This window comes from Pezoporus wallicus, unplaced genomic scaffold (genome assembly GCF_028554395.1).
Source record: "Pezoporus wallicus isolate ANWC-B61680 ecotype Strahan unplaced genomic scaffold, APGP_CSIRO_Pwel_v1 contig_8188, whole genome shotgun sequence".
NCBI lineage: Eukaryota > Metazoa > Chordata > Aves > Psittaciformes > Psittacidae > Pezoporus > Pezoporus wallicus.
Window position 1 is genome coordinate 4,786,730 of NW_026640104.1, and position 19,580 is coordinate 4,806,309.

At 37.9% G+C, this 19,580-nt stretch overlaps 1 protein-coding gene across 1 annotated transcript in view; it reads right to left on the reverse strand.

Annotated features, from left to right (window-relative positions):
• Positions 1 to 19,580, reverse strand: part of ATRNL1 (attractin like 1) — a 507,795-nt gene that overhangs the window by 2,428 nt on the left and 485,787 nt on the right. The gene's annotated exons all lie outside the window — the stretch shown is intronic.

Below are 19,580 nucleotides of genomic sequence, written 5' to 3' on the forward strand. Positions count from 1 at the left end.
TTATAATCTTAACAGGGTATTACAAAGGGCTTAGGAAATGAGTAGATTAAGAATTTACTCTTCTGGTTTCTTGTTACTGCATACTTGCTAGAAATTACTGACTTCTGCTGAAATGCTGTGATTGACAGGACACTTAATACATGGTAGATCTGAATTTCTAAATTCACACAGGTGGTATCACAGTGAAATGGATTAGGAGTATTCGCATCATTCATATTTTCTACTGCACCATGGTTGCAATAAAACGATGACACTTATGACTGAAAAATCACATCTATATAAACCTGTAATACAGGTAAAGATGGTGCTGGTTCTCTGTTTTGTCCCATATGTCTCAATCTCTAATAAAAAACAGCACAAAATGAAACCTTTGAAAATACTTTCCACCATGATGAATAGGGAATCTCTATTTTTTACCCCAGGCTAATATCAAACTCCATTTATCTTATTACAGAAGCTCACATTGCAATGGTTTTCATGCATTCCCTCATTATAACATTTATCTACTAAGAAACTCTGTGAAGAATATCTTTCATTTAGAAGAGTTTCTACAGGGTTCTGAGTGTATGATATACTGTCAGATTCGGTTCACGTTTCCAGTATCCTGACAAAAATCTATGCTATTGCACACTGTAACACTACCTTTCTTACTTCATGAAAATGTTACAAGAAGTAATTAATGTGATACAGCTTTTCGAAAAGGCATGGCACTATACCGTAAAATGCTAAGTACAATTATCATTGCTACATTGCAGGATATGTAAGAGCCAAGATTAATTAAGTCATTCTTCTCACATACACATATATTTCCTGCCATAAGCTAGTGATGCCTTAAATTGGACTTTGAGAAATCGAATTTGTGAAATCTTTGATGCACCTTTAAAGTATCAGCAGTATCTGGTATTAGCAAATTCAGGGATAAAAGCTAAATAACATTTTGATGGTTACTTACATGTGATACTGTCTTTAACAGCTAGGCTTAGGGAGTGGGCTAAATGGAATGAATGTTATTAGGGAAACAGATTTTCTATTTTTTATGAGATATTTAATATATACTTTGATGTATGATGCTAACCTTGTTTCACGTAACAATTAACAAAAAGGAAGAATGTTTTCCTTCAAATCTAATGCTGCATACTGGGATATAGTGGCATACTCTTGGAATTCCACTAAAATCAGGTCACTATAAAAGATCATTTTTCAAAATGCCACATGAATCATCTGATGAAATTCATTTATTATATTCTCTATGCCCAGCATAGTTCCTTGCTATCAAAGCAATACAATTAACCAGGGGAACAATTCATTATTTCAGACTGGCAGTCTAAAGGAATTTCATTTACCGAGTCAAGCTGATGCACAGACACTGCAAGCAAGCAGAATTTCCATCAAAATACAACAGAAGATTTGATGAAAATGCTGTGGCTAAAGTATTCATTAAAAGAAAAAAAAACAACCCAAAACATTCCCTTTATTTTACAGGTTTCATATATACACAACAAATGTGAATACATTTATAGTTATTAAAGTTGGAACTATAAATCATATAGTGCTCTATATCTGTTACCTCAGTTCATAAGTTAATGCATTTAACTGCCTTCCCCAAATTCTGCCATTTAAATATCCTATCTACCATCCAAACTGGTGTTTTCCAAGCTAGTACATGGTCCCTGATTTGCTTCTGAATCTTGCTTAAAGTGGCAGAAAGGAACAGTGCATCCCTCAGTAAGCATCCCTCATGGAGAATCATTGAGTCACCTCTGATTGACTAATTTCTGGAAATTCAAGCCTAGTTGCAGAACCGGACCTATTTTTAAGTTTAGTTTGTTTTGAATGTTATAGAAATAACCTGGCCTAGTTCTATGCAGCTAAAACTAAAACAACCTCTAGCTTGTTTTTAAGGATATGTATGAGAAGATCATTAAGAGGTGAACCCAGTCAAGAACATATGTGGGAAGTATGTATTTGTGGAAGATAATTGCATCCACAATGAGAAAAATACCAGAGAAAGCAATATGAACTTGGTTATCTTTAGTAGAACTATTGTCTTTCCTAATGGAAGTTAAATGACAATAGTTTATTCTCAGGAAGTAAGTGTCTAATCATAAAATTACTGGTGTGTGAATTTTTTGTCCTTTTTTTCTCTTTTTTTTACAATAATGCAAAGCAATTAATAAGGAGAGGAATAAAATACAGCACATCAAACGAGATTGCCTTGAAAAGCGCATTCCCAATTTATATACAAACAGCACTTTAGTTCTGCATTCAAACAAAAGCATCTGAAAAAGTCATTCATTTTGAGATGCTCTCCTCCCAGTCTCTGTAAAAACAGGCAGTACTATATATTTTAATTTTGCAGCAAAACAGCTTCATTAGGCGTGAAAGGTTAATTGCAGGTTTAAGTGCAGTTCAGGGAACAGCGCACGGGTCTGTAGTGAATAGCACAGTCTGCTACAAGAAGGCTGAGTGCTATAAACTGTTTGCCCTGCTGAAATGTTTTACTACCTCATTTACTAACTGTCTTCTTTTACCGCTTGTATTTGTAGTTCTTCTAAACCTTTAATAGCTACAGTTTTATTTCACTGTAATCAGATTTAAATGGAAATACCCATGCTGGGATGTTTAAACATTTTTTTCTCTGATTGTATACAACTACATTTGAACTGATGTAAGGCTACACTATCTCTCAGAGTAGAAAAAACTTACATTGAAAAACTTAGTCTTACATGTTGGCATGCATATTTAAAACCTTTTTTTCCTCCTCTATTGTTCATTTTAATGAGAAATGCATTGAGTTCTTACTATCCCCTTTGTTAAAAGCGAAGAAACAAAGAATGACCTCAGATTCATGGCTAGGCGGGTACCTGGAATTGTTTTTTTTTTTTCTCAATTTAAATTTCTATTATTCACAGATAACAGTTGATAGATATCTTCATTTGATTAAATTCCACGTTTTCATTGTTATGCAGAATCAGAACATTCAGAAAGCTGGAGACAATAAAATAACTACAACTCAGGTGGATCAATTAGATTTGTCTGACATTCTAACCAAAATTATAGACATTGCTTAAGGTGACCTTAAGCAAGTAAAATAAAATGACAGCTGCCATGCCAAGAGACTTAAACAGAAAAGACTGGGTAAAAACTATGCTATTAAAGTACTAGCTTCACCCTTCAGCAGCCAGCAGTCTGTGTGTTACTTCCATTTGTGGATTCTTTAAAGATGTGTTACTGTAGATGCTCACCTAATAATGGACAAAGTCCTTTTATCATAAAGGGTCTGTTATTTGAAGTCTTTCCCTTGCAGAAGATGCAATGACCATGAAGATCTGCACAAGTGGATCTAAAGCAGTCTGAAGACATACAAAGTGATGAGAATTACAGACTCCAGTGCCTCATGAAGATGACCATAGCACACACGAAAGCCAGCGAAGACAATTTCATGCTCATCAATAAAACTGCCAGTTATTACACAGGAAATTTTAATAAGTTCTGTCATTTATCATTATTTCAAGTCTATTAAAATTGTTTTGTAAATACCAAAAGCATATTATGTGCATATAAATGACACTTATATACAAACCCACCTTGTTAATAATGCAGTTTTGTATTATCTATTTCTTAATTTGATGAAGCAGACCACATTCACCATAACCTTTACGCATGCATACCAGGACTGCATACACTTACTCTTCATAGAAAATATATCTGTCAGCTATAGCATCTATAATGGTGCAGGTACCTAACATTAATGAAGGCTGCTAACAGGTAGGTGCTGATGAGATATTGTGCAAGGAATATGACTATTCAGTTTAGTTGTTTGGTAAAATTTTCAAGAGTCTGGTACCTCCTATATTTTCTCAAAAAATTTTTCTCCATGTGGACTAACTCATGAGTAGCTTCCATGACTGAAAAGAATGCTGTTTGTCCTCACGGATGAATGCTATAGATCTATGACTTGATATCCAAAAGACACATAAAAATGGAACCAGACAAAATTTGGGATTTAACAGATTGATCCACAAAACCTTCTCCTATCCATGTACTAACCTGATACCCAAGTGCCTACTTGACAGGAGAAAAGGTAAGAATCAACTGAAGTTCAAGACTGTACATGACTACAGGAACCACTACATCTCTCAACAGAGCTGAGTTCATTTCAAAGTCAGAAAATAGCAAATCCTTCACGTGTGTCTGAGGGTCCTGATCTGGCAGGTGTGCCTAGACAATATCCAGCCAAGAAGAATAAGCATCTTCATAACCTGTCATATTGAATGCTTTTTTATTTGAATTAGATTTTTTTAAAAAGGACAAGGCTGACAGCACCTCAAAAGCACAAATTCTTTTTATGGGCTTCTCGTCCTGTTTGGTGCATGAATGTGTATTTTAAGTGGACACCGCTCTTGCTAGGCGGAAGATATATTAAAGAAGCTAAACTAACTAGGAAATTACTTTGGGCAAGTAACCCCATCATTTTTTTTCAGTGTTAATTTCTGCTAGATGGGAAGACAGCCAAGAGTCCAGGAGGCATGTTTTCCTTTCCTTATGGATATAACTTAATTAAATAAGTAAAATATGAGACAGAGCTTAAACCATAACAATAATAAACTAATGATAGTGTGGAATTAAATACCCACACACTAGTGGAGAGATGTCATGCTCCTTTGTATTATACCCTTGGTATTTAGTAATAACAGCCATCTACAAGGGGCTAGGAAACTCTTACTTCCAGAACAGACTTATAAATTACTTGCCATCAGTTTGTGGGAAATGCAGACTATACAATGAAGGATCTTTAATGAAATGTTCAGCCTTTTCCATTTTTTCTCATTTTGAAAAGGACATGGCCCCACATACTTGTGTGAAAGACTTGTGCTTTAAGGGGCCGGTAGTGATTTTTTTGTGTATGGTCAGGCAATTTCTCCTCTTTCAGTGTGAGCCATCTGTAGTTTAGTCTGTAATCCGGCTCTGTGCAACATCTGGTGCCTTTAAACTATCCAGCTTGCCAGTGGCTAAGAGTCAGCCTGAGGTGTTTGGTCTCTCTGGCTATGGACAGGCAGGGAGTGACTATGCACTTTGGGAATGCTCTTATCTGTTCCACAGGGCAAACACAGTACTGGTGAAGGGGACAAACCAACGGGGTCTAAACACAATGGTAGTGGAATTGGTGCAATCTAATGTTGATTAACAGAAGCATTTTTAATTCCACCCTCAACTCAAGCCCTTCTGGAAGACAAAAATCATAGACTTGTTTAGGTTGGAAAAGGCCCTTAAGATCATCAAGTCCAACTGTTAACTGCCAAGTCCACCAATAAACCATGTCCCTATGCATCGTATCTACATATCTTTTAAATACGTCCAGGGATGGCAACTCCATTACTTCCCTGGGCAGACTGTTCCAATGCTTGACAACCCTCTTGAGTTAAGACATTTTTCCTAATATGCAGTCTAAACCTCCCCTGGCGCAGCTTGAGGCTGTTTCCTCTTGTTCTAGCACTTGTTACTTGGGAGAAGAGAATTACCCCATCACAGTACAACCCCCTTTCAAGCAGTTGCAGAGAATGGTAAGGTCGCCCTCCTTTTCACTAGACTAAACCCCAGTTACCTCAGCTGTTCCATCCAGCAGCTAATATGAGATTATTGCATTTAGCTGGACTGTATCATCAGACCTGTGCACCAATCCAACCTGTGCATCTTGTCAGGGGAAGGCAGCCCAGATGGAAGTAGAAATGCACTTATACAAGAAATGGAAGAGGAAGATTGAGATAATGGCTGACCTAAACTGGGAGAGGTTATTCAGCCTGGAGAAGAGAAGGCTGTGTGGAGGCCTCATAGCAGCCTTCCAGTATCTTTGGTGGCCTATAGGGATGCTGGGGAGGGACTCTTCATTAGGGACTGTAGTGATAGGACAAGGGGTAACAGGTTAAAACTTCAACAGGGGAAGTTTAGACTGGATGAGGACCCCTCATCCAAAACAGTGTAAGAGATGACAGGCAGCAAATGGTAAGTCATGGCAGGTCTTGAAGATTAATAATGCCATTTGAAGCAATAGAAAAATGGAGTATGTGAAGGTACTAAAAAGTTATTTCTGTGATAAAGAAAAAATAGTCAAGAAAAAGATTTGAAATAAACATGGTTAAAACATTAATTGCTCGCTATGTCAGTAATTCAGAAGTAAGCTGCAAGGATCTCAGTCAAGGGCTTTCGTTTCCCAGTGCAGGTGTTTTGGAGAGGCTGTAGCAAAAGAATTCAGCAAGACTATGCTGAAGACTTTGCTGGTGGTGAGGAAGCAAAGGAATGACGGTCAATGAATCTCTGGGCAAGAGCAGAGGGACATCAAGCACAAGCTTAAGGGAGAGCAGTGGAATCCAAACCAATTTGAGGAAACGGAAAATGTTGTGGGAATGAAAAATAAACTACATAAAAGTGGTTTGTAACCTAACCTGTTTGTGAAAGGTAACCCAAATTCAGGTGTATGGAATACAGACGTCCATTAAGGTCAAATACATGCTTTCTCTACAAATAAAGGAAGAAATTGAACAACAGATACTCTCCTAAGATCTCTGACAGATTGCTTTGAAAAAAAAATCTTTAAATTTGAAGAGTAAAGCACACCTTAAGCTATGATGGTTAAATAACGTTACTTGGTTTATTATCTGTTTCTTGGACTCTGTTCCTTGGGGCTCCCTGGTAAAGCTTGTCACGGATTTATCTGGTGATATTAAGAATATGACTTACTTCAAAGACTAAAAAAAAAAACCAAAATAAAAATATAAAGGAATTGTAGTTGACTTCTGAGTCTGAAGATAAAACTTTCTTCTCAAAACCTCTTACTGACTCACTTCAGATATTACAATAAGCTTGGGAAATGGTTACAGTAAGACTAGTTTAATAATAGCTCCTAAGGCTGCAATGCTTATCAGCACTAGATTTCAATTAATAAAACAGGAATCACATTTAGTCAGGAAATATACTCTTCTCACAGAATAGCAGAGCTAACAGAATTAAAGCGTCTTGGTATTTTTATCCAACAAATTTTACCATGGCAATAGTTACATACAACTGATCTAATGTTAGACCGTTAATTTATTCTATTACTGTAAATTTGGGACCTCAAACCACAACTGGTATTTATGGAAAACTGAGAATGCCCCTAACTGCTCCATTATCTTGCTCAACATGGCTTATTTTGTACAAAATGATGGCAGATTTTTGTGTGTGTCCTGGGTTCAGCAGTAGCAGTCATGTTTTTTTCCTTTGTGGTAGCTGGTGCAGTGCTGTGTTTTGACTTCCAGTCTGAGAACAGTGCTGGTGATACCGATGTTCTCAGTTGTTGCTAAGTGATGTTTACCCTGACCAAGGACTTTGTGAGGCTCATGCTCTGCCAGGGAGGAGGGGAAGCTGTGAGGAAGCAGAGATGGGGCGCCTGACCCGGGCTAGCCGGAGAGGTATTCCATACCACAGCACGTCATGGCTGGAGTGAGGGGTAACTGGGAGTTACCAGGAAGGACACGGGCTTCCGGGCAGAACTCGTTTTCTTGGCCGGTGGTATCGTATTCTCTTCCCTTGTTATTTTCTCTTATCATTGTTGTAGTTGATAGTAGTGGTGGTGATTTGTGTACATTGGTTGCTGGACTGTTCTTGTCTCAACCCATAGGAGTTGCAGTCTTTCGATCCTCCTCCCCGTTCCTCCGGGAGCGGGGAAGGGGAGAACCCTGGTGGGGGGCGGGACGACGGATCTTGATTGTTGTCAGCTCGGCACCACTCACTGGGAGTGAGTGAACAAGTTACCTGACTGGGTTTAAACCACGACAGTGTGCAATTTTGCATTTATAGGATACATAACATTTTCAGAAAGCGATCAATCAAGTACACGAATGACAAATCACCTGCTATTCACAAAATGTTATTTCAAGGTACTAGCAAAACAAGAGTTTTGGTTTTTTTTAACCGATGGCCATTAAAAACACCTAAAAAGAAGTACTATGAGACTAACTGAGCACCAGCACAGGTTGCCCAAAGAGGCTTGGAGTCTCATCCTTGAAGATATTCAAAAGCCACCTCTAGACAGTTCTGTCCAGCTGGGTCTAAGTGGCTCTGCTTGAACAGAGGGTTGGACCAGATGACCTCCAGAGGTCCCTGGCAGTTTAAATCACTTTGATTCTGTGAATAATCTTCTTGGAATACATACTGACTTCACACAGATTAATTCCTTGATGCTCTCCCACTGCATATTGCACATCATGGGCTAAAATGCAAGTAATTACACAGGTTTCCATAATAGACAGTAATATTTGAAACATTTGGATTACATTTTTAGTTTGATTACATCTCCTTCCCATTGATTCATTTATCCATACGTTATGAAAACCATCTCTATTCTTCTGATGTTGTGCAGCCGTTTAATTTGTTTTCAAGAAAATCAGTATAAACTAATTTACTACTCTGCAAGAATTTGGTGAGATGCATTAATCATGCCAGAATCTAATTTGGTCTTGTAAACCTATTTCTGTAGAAGAGAAAAAAATCTACTTGGAGTACTGAAGAAGTGCTATTTTCACTTACTTTTAGCAATACCTGGTTTGATACAAAATTTTAATTGGTTTTGTTTATAAGTCAGTATCACAGCTGTGACCCAGCTGGAGTTGGTTTATGAACCTCTCAATAGTAATTAGACACATTTGGATTGCAAAAGGCTCCTCCAGACCAGTAGGCTTGAGGTTACTTGTACAGTGTTATTTTGCTCTTTGTCTCTATCTTCAGCAATGCCCTCTTATTGGGATCATGCACACCAGTCGGAGAAAAATGAAGATATGAAAACTATGAAAAACATTCTTAAAGCTTTTTACTCAAATCTATTCATGCTGTTGGACTCTATCCACTGCGATGAAAGCTAAAACCTTACTAAACACCATGAGTAGGAAGAACACCTATGAGAGAGATTCATCATTTGTATAAACAGAGTGTGACTGACCCTCCATTAATACAGGGTTGAACTATCATTTCATGTAATTAAGCAGTCGGGATATCTGTACATGTTTGTGCATAGATGTGCATGAATATATGGAAAACAAGGAGAATGTCTGAGCACAACTGAGCAATCAGAACAGTCAGAAGGAGAAAAGGCAGAGGTATTCACTGGGGTTTGCTTCTCTCCAGAGGGGCCTTACTTGCAGGGGATGATTTGAAACAGATTTCTTTACCTCTGTAGAGCAAGTATGGGGTTAATCACTTCACCAGGTTAAATTAGTTTTTTGTGAATACCTCCCTAGTGTTCCACCTGGGTGATAATGTATACTGTCAGAGTTGAAGCTTTACTACTCTTCAAGACAAAACACATCACCTTAAATACAATAGGTTTAAGGACCCCAGAGAGACCAATTCTGCCCCCACGAGAGATAAAATAACACTACTTACATTATCATTTACTGTTAAGGAAGAAGATTAGAGCAATAATCCTCAAAAAATGCTGTTTCTCACTCTTGCACCATTATTTTGCAGGTGCTGGGTTTTTTTCCACTGTCAAAACTCTTATTTAAACCAGAAAGTGATGAATATGTTCATACAAACAAATGTTTATAATTCACCAGAAATTCAACAGGATTACAGCTTAATCAGAAGTAGGCATGATATCTGCAGTGCTTTCCCATAATCCATTCTCACTTACAAGGTCGATGAAGTACTGGACTTGTTTTCCATTTCCAACATACTGCTGCAATATATCATCACTCTAACCACTGTTTGGCTTGTAATTTGGGTCTGGCCAAATAACAATGCCAGTTTTTCAGTATTCTACTGATTTCCACAATTAGACATTCAGTACATCCCCAGTTACACAGCCAGCCATCACCCTGACAAAACAAACGATCTTGGGAGTGTAACACAGAATTAAGTCAACAGGACAGAAACGTGCTCAGAGTTTTGAACCATAGTTTGAAATATTGCTAAAATCACAACTTCATGGTCCTCAGGATCAGTAATACATGGGTATTTGTAGTTTCAGTACCTACTAACACCTGAGAATAAGAAAAAAGACACAAACGCTCTGCTGTCAGTATCAAGGTGGCTCCATTAGCAAAGCTAGCATCAGCTTATACAGAATATTGATTTTTATTAGTTCTAGCAGAAAAGTTTGGTAAAAGGCTGAAAAGCTCAAGCCATAAAATACATTTAAAACCCTCCAAAGATCTATACAAATGACCCTACCAGAATCCTAGTCAGCACTGAAAGCAAATAATTCCGATCCAGTATATATAGGCAAGCTATACAGCTACTCATTTATTCTTTCCTGAATCATCTATATGTCACTGAAGCATTATATTATGACTTTAACAGGCAAAGCGACACACTTAGACCTGGTTAGTGTCAAAATATATAGAAATAGGGTTCCATTTTAAATACTGCATGTTCATAACTGAGTACATACACGTGGTCCTGAACAGCCAATATTGATAAATATCAGTAAATTTATAATAACAGACCACCATTTCTGTTTCTGTGACATATACAGGTAGAGCAAATGCCTGTAAGCGTGAGATAGTGATATTATGACTGCATAGCACTGGAAATGTATTATATGCTCTGGGCATGTTTCCTAGTTTGGAGAGGAAAAACTAGAATACTGCCAATGGATAGTAACAGCTTGTTACCTAGCTCGGTGTGTACTCACACTCCAACAAGTAGCTCTCATTGTTTCATTTATTAATCCAAATTAAAAAAAATGGAAAGAATCATTCTGGTACAAAGATTACCAAGCTATAACTTTTGCCGTTTAAAACATTCCTCTAGATGACCATTTGCATCTAGAGGATGTAACTGGGAAAACATGAGAGACCCTCCCAACACACCAAATTCAGGTTCAGTGTTTCTCCTTTTAGGAACAATATCCACAAGTGATACAGAAGCTGTGAAATATTCCTCTCTTGGGATCAGATTTGGCATAAATCTCAGCCTGATGGGTACACAAACTTTTTATGCAGTGAAGAACGGGACTAATGATATTAAATGGATGTGAAAATCAAGTAGAAACCAAGTGAAAGATACAGTTCAGAAGTTCTCATAAGTCCTTTTCCCAGCAATGTCAGTCCCAGAAGATGCACCCAGTGAAAATAAACCTTCAGATACTGAAGAGTTACTACAGAAGCCCTTCCTCATCTTGAGTCATGGCATTAGGAAATGGCAGAAATGAAACCAGGGAGATGTGGCAAGAGACACACGCTGCTCGGAGTTTCCCAATGTCAGGATGATTCTTTGAGATAGCAGGCAAAATTCAGAGCAACTCTGTGCCCTGTTCTTCACAATGCTTCCATTACAAACTGACGTGCTGTATAAAGCGCCATGCTGGCTTTGTATTTCCAGGATGTGATTAGAAGCTAGTTTTCATTTACGTATTTTCAAAAAGCTTTTACTGTGTGATGGAGAAATAAACCTTTAGCAGGACATTAGAATTCCCTCACTGCAATTCTGCTAAATCTCCCATCTGTTTTCTAAAAGCAGAAATTACGTTGAGTCTTCTATTTTCTGTTTAACTGCTGACCTTTTTCCCCTCTATTTTTTCCCATATGCTTTTTGATCATATGTGAAAAACTTAGCTTCAGTTCCCCCATTTCCTGATTTTCTGTATTTCAATTATATTTTAATGGCTATACATAGAGTAATGATGATATAAGACTGTGCTATGAATGAAACCTGTTTTGCACTATCCCAGCTTCTGAGAACTGCTACAATTTGAGTTGCTTTCTTCCTTAGCCTGTGAAGTGCCTTCTGCAATATAATAATATAATAAACCCTGAATCTGCTCTTTCCTTTGCAATGCAATCCAGCATTCTGTTTCCTATAATGCTGCTACATTATGATTTGCAACTATAAATAATTATCCTAAGTTACAAAGATAAAATATAAAATTTTAAAGCAATACCATTAGACATCATACAATTGAGATTCTGGAGCAGCCATAAGCAAACATTGGTATTCATAAAGAATAGAAAAGAAGATGATAATGAAAAGCATTGTTCCTGCTTAGGAATAGTTCATCAAAAGCATTCTGCAAGCTTGGGTGCAAAGAATGGAAATAGTGGGTAATCAGTGGCAAACTAATTTGCACCTTATTTCTACCAATATTTGCACCTTGTTTCTAACGGGTGGGAGGTGGGTTCTAACCACATTTTCTGGCCTCTGTCTTAAAAGGTAAGGTGAAGAAAAAAACAGAGTTGTGAGAATGGAATTTGACAATATGTGAGGTTCAGAAATGGATGATATTATCTCCCAACAGGGGAAGCATTAGAGACAAAAGGGACTTCACTAAACCTCCGTAAGGCCTGTGTCCATATGTGACGTTGTGAGTTGACTTTTATTTGTTCTGTCTTGTCTGGACAAGCATTCAATATAACGACACCTGAATATACAGGATTCCTAGATTTTTCTACACTATTTTTCATTGCTTTCCTTCCAAACAGCCCTCCATTTTCCATTCTTATTTTTGCTTCTTGATGTTCTATTGAGGTTAAGTCACCACACTATTAAGCTGCCTTTACAAAGTAATTATTTTTCTCTATGTGGATTTCCAATGATCAGGAATTCTCTTTGTGGATCTGATGGTAGTTACTAAGACTACTCTAATTCCCTTCCACATTCTTTCATCTCATTGGATTGTACTAGTGTTAAGAGGTGCTGGCATGGCAGGTTTTAAAAGCTGCATACATCTTAATAAGCAGTTACATTATTTGTCCTTCTGACTTCTCACTGTAGTGGGCAATTCTTTTCCAAGAAAAATACATACATCTACCATTTCCATCGAGAGATAAAAATAACTGGTCACATTTGAACTATGATCTAATTATTTCTTTCAGAGCTCTAAAGTAGATGGTGAATAATCTGAATACAGCCAGACTTATTTCATTATTGAGTCCCACATGTGTTTTAAGAACAGTATTTACATTCAGGATTTTAAAAGCCATGTGCTAACTAGTCCATATTTTTTATGCAACTTGTCATCTTTGATGTGTTTAACTGTACTTTCATTGCTCATGCTGCAAAAGGGATGGAAATGTGTTTTTCCCACTGGGATGGCCTCAAGGATCCTTTGTATCCTCAAGGATACAGCTATCCTTGGTGCCAGCGTGAGATCTCCATGAAGCTACTGACGGTCCACGGTGACTGAGACAGTGTGGTTAAAGTGCTCTCCATATCCACTGATATGGATTTCAAGCAGAGGGAAATAGGGCTAGGATGAACACCCAACCTTGAGGGGGAGGTACAGCATTGTTGTGCTCTGCTGAAGCTGCATACACTCAGTGACGGGGTGCTTCATCTAGGATGAAGTCATGATGCAGTCTTTACATTCCCCTCTGGCTTCCTACTCTTTTTAATAGAATCATAGAATAGTTAGGGATGGAAAGGACCTTAAGATCACCCAGTTCCAACCCCCTGCCATGGGCAGGGACACCTCACACTAAACCGTCTCACCCAAGGCTTTGTCCAGCCTGGCCTTGAACACTGCCAGGGATGGAGCATTCACAACTTCCCTGGGCAACCCATTCCAGTGCCTCACCACCCTCACAGGGAAGAATTTCCTCCTTATATCCAATCTAAACTTCCCCTATTTCAGTTTTAATCCGTTACGCCTTCTCCTGTCACTACAGTCCCTAATGAAGAGTCCCTCCCCAGCATCCCTATGGGCCCCCTTCAGATACTGGAAGGCTGCTATGAGGTCTCCACGCAGCCTTCTCCAGGCTGAACAGCCCCAACTTTCTCAGCCTGTCTTCATACGGGAGGTGCTCCAGTCCCCTGATCATCCTCTTGTCCTCCTCTGGACTTGTTCCAACAGTTCCATGTCCTTCCTTGGCATTCCTTCCCTCCAGTGTATCAACTGAACCAAGTCTTTCTACTTACCCAGGTAAAATCAACCTATTGCCATGAAATGTGCCTCTTCTGGTCCATATAAGCAGTTGTATTAGGCCCAGAAAATAATAAAATCTTTTGTGAAACAAATGCTTAACACATATGAGCCTGTAAAGAGACCTAAAGCTTGGTATGAGAACCCTGGCACCCAAAATTGAAGGCCTGACGTAAACAAGTTGAATTTTTACACTCTTCCGCCCCGCCAAACACTACTTCTTTCAAGTAATCATAGAATCATAGAATAGTTAGGCTAGGAAATATGTTAGAGCTTTCATTTACAAAATCAATGTGTAATTACCTTTCCATAGTAGTTTAAATATGAAGACAAGGGATGTGTCCAAGGAGGAAAAATGGCGTTAAATTACTGACTAATGCATGCTAATATATTGATTAGCTAGTTTGCCCAGGTTTAGTGCAATTACTATGTTTTTTAATGCCGTCTTCCAGTGAGAGATGGTTTGGTATCACACCGATGCCAGGACAGCTCTTAAAACATAATATGCTTAACATTTTGCATTCCCCACTGAAAATAATGTAAGTCTATTCAGGGTACTGAGATTATTTGCAAAAGACAACTACTTCTGGTGAAACCTTTTGACATCAAGTTGTGCTGTGGGTTACTGAAAGATTACAATACTACGCAAATAACTGTAACAGATTGCTGTTGGATGAGGATGGAGCTAAGGAATCTCACCTGGGATGACTACTGTGCTGTTACATACATTTCACAGGCGTTGATGCCTCACAGCATCTTCTCAAAAGGAAACAGCAAGGAAAGTATCTAGAGGATAGTGCTGTCCGCTCCATAGGGCTGTCCATCCAAAGGGTTGTCCTTTTTATCCTCTTTTGGGGAAAAAAAGTAACAGACCAAACACACTTTCCCTGAGGGCTTCCCAGAGAACCACACTCAATGGACAGTTGCATGGCACGTACAGTTCCAGTGTTTGCAAGCTATATTATGCACATGTTTGTACACCTCTTTGTGTAATGAGGTCTCAAGCCACAGTGAGGCCTCTGAAAGCACTGAAAATGCAAATAATAGTAGCAAAAACTATTAATAATCAGAAATGAAACTGGTAGCATCACAGGTTTTCACAGAGCTTTGGAACAGCCACAAGAATACTGGCACGATATAACAGGTACGACTGAAGTAGCTTGGAAAAAAGAAACTGGAAAAAACCCAAATCAAATACAATGGATGAGACTTTATCCCACATATGAAAGTCTTTCTGGAACTGACAGAAGAAGATACAGTATTTATCATTCTAGGATCACAGGGGACAAACCAACAATATTAAACCATGAAAGGTTTTATTTGTGAATAGGCATTGTTTTCTGTCCCTTGTGTTACCAGAATGATGAATGCTTTCCTTTGTTTAGGAAAGAAAAGGTTTGATACTGGCTGTGCATTCTATATATTCATGCTAACATTTTCTGAGAGGTCTCATTAAATCCTTAAAAATAGCCGTGTTTACATCAAGGGGTTAATAACCATTTTGGGGTGGTTGGTTGTTTTTTTCCCTCCTTCCCAGCTCTATTTGACAGTCTCCTTCATGATACTTTATTTTCTAGGACAGGTGAAAAAAGATTCCATTTTCAGAGTTCTTAGGATAACTGGTGGGAATATTGCAGAAGCACAATGTCATAAAGAGGATGCAAAGGCAATCCCCAAATAACTAAGGGCAAAACTGCACCAGTCCCAGAATTACAGAAAGAGCCAATGTCTATGAGACATATTAAACACTTGACTTGAATTTTTCATATAAAAAATAAAAGTGACAGCATTTTCATGAAGAATCTATTTGTCTTGAATGCAGCTCATCTTCTGCTCCTTGCTATGGATCATACCTTTTACATTTTATCTGTCTTTAACTTCTGCTGAACACTCCAGCAGTTACAATGTCTAATAGGAGGTTATGGGTGTTCTCATATTCTTCCTATATTTTATGTTTTCAGAAGCTAGCACAGAGCATTGTGGTGATCACATGAGAGTTCATATACTTGGTTGCCAACATTTTCAAATGTAGGCAGTATCTTCTGGTTTGCACAATTCAGGATGAATATCACTGTGCCATCTAAAGTGACTCGGCTTTGAGAGCTTTAGGGATTGGCTTCTTCTTTGATGCCCTAAGTACACATGGCTGAATTTTTTTCAGACAGTAAACATTGCACATGTAAATAAATATATAACTAGTAATCTGATTTCCAAAGATATATAAGCATGACCCCAAGACAGGATTATTTTATAATGATATAATTCTGTGCATGCTCTGAATGCTGGTGAAAAATTCCTAGAACACAGCCAATTTTCTCACACAGGTTTCAATTGCTAGCTGATGCACTTAATATTTAAAATTACACATAACTGTAGTCTACGTATGTTATATATTACAGCATGCCTGGATAGAATGGCTCCTCAAACAGTGTGACGAGTTTTCATTTTCCTTTTCAGTGCAATTGCTATTACTGCTACTCAGACATCCCCCTGTAACCTCTGTTGGCCCCAGTCAGAAATACAGCTCCTACAGTTTTCAGTGTAATATGTGAGCACGGCACCAAAGAGTTTACAATCTAAACAACTTTCCACTGTGCTTAAGTTTTCATGTCAATAGGAAACATAGTCACAGACCTTCTTCACCCACAGACTTTTAAAGTCAGGCCAAACATGAAAATTTAGCTAGGCTTTTATACAACAACCTATTAAGCAATAAAATTTCTGCAATTGCTATCAGCTCTCAGTTACTGTGTAGTTCAGAGGCTTCAAGTCATACTTCTAACACCGTGCCACACAGCTACTACTGAGCAGACCATTGTAAATAGTATATTAAAATATTTTCATCTAATATATTAGATGTACAAGAAAGAACAAAATCTACCTCGCTCCTACATTGGCTTGCAGTTGTAACACAAGTAAAAAAAAACCCCACTATTTTACATTAAATACTGTCAATACAAATGCTGCATAGATCTATAGAGTAATAAGACTATATTAATCAGCTTCTTCCAGAGAACCAGACTAAATTATTGTGAAAACTAATAAATTAATAAGCTGCAAAATTCAATGACTTGTGCAGTTAACTTTAATATCTGAATGAGTTTGAGTTAAATATAGTTAATGCTCAGAGTTAAGCATAGAACATGTAGATAAAAAAAGAGATTTGTAACTTTGAATAGACTGAAAGATTAGCACAACATTTCCAGGAAACTTTTAGGACCTGTGCAAACAAAGCTTTTGAAAATCACACGCACAGAAGTTACAATGAGAAGTCAGGAAGTTTCCAGATTTTGATAGATTTCAGGCTGGATGTGTCAAAAATAAGCCCTGACAAGTTTCCCTTGAAAATTTAGATTCGATATACAGAGATCTTCACGTAAACCAATTTCTACTTTCACCTCTGCCTCCAAAAGCTGGTCTCGGAGGACTTCATTTCAGCCAAGACCTGTCAAAACCCCCAAATGTTTTTCATTACTGAATTCCTTCTGTATGTTCTCTGCCAGCTGTGTTAAAATAACAAATTCACAACCGATTGATTTTTGAAAAGGGAGAGAACCACTTGAACTTTTCTCCTAATTTTGTTATTTCAACATGTAATATTAGGGGCATATTTCAAATTGTTGTTTGGTCTTTCTCTCCTATACCCTTTATGGAGTGTAAAATAGCAACAGGTTCCGGAGAAGTGATAATAAAGATCATTCTCAGTAGGATGACTATGAGACATTAGGGGTGTGCTCCCGCCAGTGCATTTTAAAACATTAATATTAATGGTAATTCACTCAAAAACATCCAGCACGGAGAGGTGCCCTGATGTTCTTAATTGGTGTTATGAAATAATAATTTTTAATGTTCTGATGTATCTGAGGGGGATTCAGGACATTTCTAAAATTCGATTGAGAGGTGATTCTGTTGGTTTTTAGTAGCATCAAGGGAGAAAAATATGCCAAAACCACACTGCTGGATTAAGAAAGCAACAATGGCTATATATTACCTAAAAAAGTAGGAAAGAGTCTATTCAGATTTTGTGTGCAGACAAGGAGCTTAGTCTGGATGAAGCAGTTGCACGAACACCTTAATGGGGGACAAGAAAGCAATTAACAATGAAAAGTCACTGATGCAAAAGATAGTCCTAGAGATTAAAATCTTATTGAAACAAATGCTTCTGTATTTGATCTTAATGAATTGAGCTGAAAGATCTGCAAAACCAGTTCACTGAACACATAAGAAGAAAATAATAATTTGTTACTCAATTATAGTACAAACCTTTCTGACCAACATAGTGCACTACAGTACTAGTTAAACAGAAACAACCATCTTGGCTAAACTCAGCAACACAATAGGAGAATTACGCAGAGTATTATTTGAAATTGCAATGTGATGATTAAGAAAATATGTACATATATATCAATTTGGACAGTGCTTTAAAAACACAGGAAGAATATTCTTCATCCCAAATGGATAAATGAAACATTCAAAGGAAGAGATATGAAATGGGCAATAGCAGGAAAGATAGGGCAAGGATAGATGAAGCTAATAGTGCAGGGAAGGAAGGGGCAGTGATAGAGCTAAGCTGAGCATGGGGCAACTGGGAATATACTGAAATGAGAGAAATTGCAGAGCTGAAGTGTGAAAGAGAGAGAACATTAGGAAGTGAAGATTGAGAGAAGTACATTACATGTGGGGGAACAGACTGCTTAAATTCGAGAAATCCATCAGAGCAAGGTAGGCTGGGTCTTTGTAATGGGGACAAAGGTCTCAAATTCATCCAATCTGCCTTCAGGCACTTAGCTGAGACATCCAAATCTGGCAAGTATCGCACCAGATTTGAAAAATCAGCAGAGAGGCATGTCCAAAGAGGAATCAAGACTGCAGGTGGGCTGAACTGCCTTTTGAGAGAAGCTTTAAGAATGAAACGTAAGCGATCATATTAGTGACACATCTAAAATAATATTCACAGATTATTTGAACTTTTTGATTACATGGGACTGCGATAAAAGAGATTAAAGGACGGAAAACTGAATATAAGGATGTGTAAAATTAGCTGACACAGAATTGTTTCGGAACATTTTTTTTACAAGGCACCCCAACAGGTCCCATGTTCTTTGATGTTGCCATTTATGGCAAGATGTGGCAATGACAGAGGCAGACACAACAAAAGAGTCAGCAGTGGTGAAGATGACATCCACAGGGGAAAAAAAAAAAAAAGGCCTTTTTTTAATAAGTTATATTTAAATATTGTTTTCTTATTAGGTTATTTGCCACTATAGCACATCTGGAACAATAATAAGTGATATAACAAAACCAAAGCAGTAGCTTCAGAAAAGCTCTCCAATTCACACCTAAGGTAAGGGGAAATTTTTTGATTACATTTGGGAAGCTCGAAGGAAGGGAACAATCATGAGCTAAAAGGGCTCTTTCACCCCTTCAGCAAGAAAGATCTAACATCCAGGTCTAAAGCATAAACTCAAGACACCTAAATGAGATAAATTAAAGGAACTTTATTAAACAAAACATCAGAGTAGGTAAGTCAACGATCCACATCTTAAACTCTGAAAAGAAAGAATCAAGCAGATACCCTTAACAGTCAACAGACTTGGAGGCAAACCATCAGAAGAACCAGTCCAGAAAAGCACTGGGAGAAAAACCACGTACATAGGTGGTAGCAGTTAAAGAAAAAGCCAATGTG